Here is a 4,465-nt window from a genome sequence, read left to right as displayed (position 1 = left end):
CCATGTTAGGGTTGTGTTTAACAAGACATTGTTGACCAAGAATGTGGGGAGCTTATAAGGTGAAAACTTCAACGTTCAAAATAGTTACCTGACCAGCATGGTCTATGACTATAATGACTAGTCCGAAGGGGGTGGAGTGCTCCATTCCTGCTCGGCCAACACTGCTCATGAAAGTCTCATCCTTACCAGAGTCCTGAACACGGAGGCAGTGAGGGGTTGACCAGACTGAATCAACTGGGCTTGGAGAAGAGGCAGAGTGGGGAAATGTCGGGTTGCGAGTTAAGCTCCCCAACAACCTCCTTTTACTGGACAGGCTGAGATGAAGTGGCTGGGGCAAAGAGGTCTGGTATATATGGATGGGAGATAAGAGAACGAGTGCTAGCGACTGAGGGGATCAGGTAACTATGGTGGGAGCACACAGAGGGCAACTACGGGGTAGGTGGGGAATAGCAGGCTGTGGTGATTCCAGAGGGTAGCAAGAAGTGGTAGCCACCACACCTAAAAATATGCTTTGCCATCCCAGCTCCCACCCCCAGTTTTGAGCAATGTAATTAAATATGATAAAATGTGATTCACAGAATAGACTCCACAGTTTCACCCAACTGCCACTCCAGCTAGCAGCAGCTCCGTTTTCTCCCGGCCCCAGCAGCTTTCTGTGCAGCCTCTACCCGGTTGCACACAACGACTGCTTGTGGCATTTTTTTTCCTGCCAAATGTTTGTGTAGGGTCGGCAACTTTCATTAGTAGAAGATATAGAATGACAGGTGGATATTGGCGAGACAGATTACACCTGGCTAAAACCAAGTAAAGAGTGTCTCCTGATCGCCCGCAACTACCAATGTCAAAATTTTAGATTAGTGCATTATACAAAACCACGCAGTCTTTAAAGGTACTAACATCACTTGCTCCAACCCCCAAACAAAGAGCCAACAACAAGTCAACAATGCAGTATTAGTTAATGCAAGGAAAACGAGCAAAAATGACAAACAGAAGGAGTTATTGTGACGAGATAGCTTTATCTTTACAACTATCTTATAATTATGATAATTAACTTTGAACTTTTCTTCAAAGTTGAAAAGAAATGGTTTCCAGGAGAGTTTAAACCCACATACAAATAATTGAATGAGCTCCGTGATCACTCAGCCAGACATTCATTGGACTCATCATTCCAAATTCTACAGGGGTCTTTTAAAAAAAAAAGTTAAAATTTAAAGGGTTAGTCCACCCAAATTAAAAGACTTTTCATTTTGTATTTGTTAATAATGAGCGTGAAAAACAGAATATAAGTTAAAAAATGTTTTTAAATCGTTGCTTTTTCCAGGGCACTCAGAGTCTTCCTCTTGCTCAATAATAATAATTAGTTAGGCTCGTTGATTTCACTAAATTCTAAATTCTATTGTGGTGTTTTTCAGTGTATGATCATACAGTGAATCATTTCATCTAGTTTTTGTTTGGTCAAAATCTCTCTCCAGGCCAACATGTGCACCAGCTTGCTCTCCTCGCCTCATATGGTGATTTATACAGACACTGAGCAATAGAATGAAAGTGGAATCCAGCCCAGCACGACCCTGAGGGCTGTTTAGCCACTAAAACTGCCAAGGTTGTGTCACGGTCAAATGACTACCAAAAGTTGATTGACCTTATGACATTTTGTGAGGCGCTTAACCGTTTAGCATCAGTAGCATCAATTTGTGCTTATTCACATCATGAGGGTCCTCAAGCCTGCAGTTACGAGTGGCATCCCCATAGCTCTTTGATCAGCGGAGCACAACCGCACATAATTGAAATATGTAGATCGTTTTTCTTTCTTTCTTTCTTTCTTCCTTTAAAAAAAAAGAAAAAAAAGACATGTCCCCTTGTTGAAAGCCGTGCTCTCTCTAAAAAGGGCATGTCCCAAACACTGGGCCGTCGAAAAAAATCATTTATGGTTGGCTTTCCAGCTGAACTGTCATGGCTAAAAGGAAATGAAGAGGTTGGGAGGAGGGTTACGGGGGAGTGGAGGGGACGTTTGGGGGTTGCGGTGGGGGGCGTTTCAAGGGGGCTATGGAAGGGAGGAAGGGGGGGGGGGGGTCTTCCCTTTTGATCTTTTTAGGGCAGCAAAGAGGGACGGGGGTGCTCTGCCTGCGATGGCAAACACATTTAGCTGGTAATTGTTCAGATCAGACTGACAATCAGTCTTGGAAATGCATGGACAAACAAAAGTTTACAGCTCCAATTGGAAAAGTCAACAGGTCCTGCATAAGGCCCGTACACAAACAATGAAACTGACGAGCTGGAGCTTCACTTTGATCAGTTGTTTGCGTTTCAATTATCCAGCCTGGTTGGACTGGTGGCTTTTGTTAGCGCTGCTGAATGGGGGCCTGGATTTAATGGGCAGCCTGTCATTTTTGATAGAGAATCCATCCACCTTACCGCTTCAGCACTTGGCGCTCCTGAACATCCTCAGACAAGTGTCGGTTAGTAGGCTCGGTACAGTAAGAAATAACTTGCACTCTTTTTTATCCCATTTTTTTAAGCAAAACAGTGTTAAGTTGCTCTCTAATTACAAAAACAATTCCATCGAATATTAAATTATTTGTACATTGAATTTATTCTTTTTGTTTTCCTGTTTTGCAATACTGTAACTTTGTTTTGTCATTTATAGTAATTTTGTGTAGTTCGATATAATTAAATGTGTGAGGTGGGTCATGAAAATAAACCTAGAAGAACCACATAAGACCATCCTTTATGAGCTTTATGTCTCTATATGATTCTCTCCAACTGTCACAACACTGTCAAAACACCAGAGCTGGTAGTTGTACAGACAAGAAACTAACAAACACATAACAACAAAAAGAGAGAAAGAGAAGGAAAACAATCACTGAATCAAAAATATGGAAAGAAAGGTTAGGCACCAAATGTTGAAATTTAAACAGCACATAGTTTATGAAATTGAAATACTTTACTTTTTGCAAACCATCTTTCTGTATTTATGTGGTTTTAATTTCTCCTTTGTGTAATGAAAGTATTTTATAGGATTTACAAATTCAAGTATTCAATAAAAAATGAAGGTTTTTAAGTTCCTCTGATTCAGTTGTCCATATTTTTAGATCAAAGAAAGTAAGATTAGATTGATAAAATTTAGACTGCAAAAGTCAAGATGAAAAATTTGAACGTGGATATCCCAGCTGCAAGCAACATCCAATAAACACCTGACAAAAGTTTTCAACTGAATACGTCTTTATATCCCTTTGACACCAGTTTGTACCATTCGTCACTTCTGAAAGCAGTTGATAGACTTTAATAGACTTGTTTAATTAAAGAGAAATCATTTCTTGATACTTCAAGACCGAGTCTGAGTATAGCTAGTAATCTATTCATAATTTAGCTTTGAAGGGGCAAATGAGGTTCCAAATGTATCAAACAAAACAGCAACTTTGGAGGTCTCTCCACACCTGATGAGCCACTGATATTCTTGACAACGATCCTTGGAGAAATTGAGATTACTATTGTGATATGACTTTCTAGAGCTCATGGAAGTCAGCCCAGAGGGTCAACAAGAGTGGTCTGCTCCCTGGGAAAAATCCTCATCTTCCTGAATGTTTCCGAACATATATAAGGTGGCTGAAGGTTGTGAGTGCTTTTAGATTGGGGCAGCTTCTGTGTCGGATTGTAGCTTTTCCGAGGCTGCTTAGGAAGGCAGGGTCGCGTTCTCCGGTCACCCCTGCTATTCTACGGCCTCCACAGGGGGGGTCGAGGCAGGGGTTAAATTGCTCCCTAAGCAAATGAAGAAGGTAGCTCTGTTTGTTTATCCGGGGTTAAGGATGATGGTTGCGGCTCAATAAAATGGATGAAAGCGATGCCCCCCCCCCCCGCTTTTTCGGCACTGGAATTGCTCTACATTTGCATGGCAGCATTGGTGACACAGAAGGTGTGATTTTTCCCACAAACCAGTTCACTGAGGTTCGCCGAGGTTCACTGTGACTTTACAGACACTCGAGGCCATGGTGGGGGCTGTAATGGAGAGGGGGCAGACTGGAACCCTAATTGAATCAATTTACACAAAGTCTACTGGGCCTTCCAGAGGATTTGCAAATCCTGGATTTCAGAAGAAACTCACGGAGTCATCTGCATACTGTTGTTTTCTTTAATCAAAACTATTTTACCAGTATTGTTCCCCTTATTATCAGGCTACATCATTGAGTTATCACTGAGCACTGGCTTTAATTGATTGATTTGGTGTCTTTGAGCTTCTATGGGAAGTCCTGAGGGACAAATCCCTCTGTTAATCCAATGTGGAAGGAGTTAAGCAGATTAATGTCATGTATTGTCAAGACCATTTAATTCAGTGCTTTGGGTCGAATAGCCTTTGATAGGTCAGGATTACCTAGTGAAGGAACTCATCCAGAAGCACGGGGGTCACAAAAGTTTTTTTTATCTTGACAAAGATCTTTTTTCTGGAAATGGGATTAGAAATTGGATCCAT

This window comes from Anarhichas minor, unplaced genomic scaffold (genome assembly GCF_050575085.1).
Source record: "Anarhichas minor isolate MPS153535 unplaced genomic scaffold, ASM5057508v1 ptg000058l, whole genome shotgun sequence".
Taxonomy (NCBI): domain Eukaryota; kingdom Metazoa; phylum Chordata; class Actinopteri; order Perciformes; family Anarhichadidae; genus Anarhichas; species Anarhichas minor.
This window is presented reverse-complemented; position numbering follows the sequence as displayed.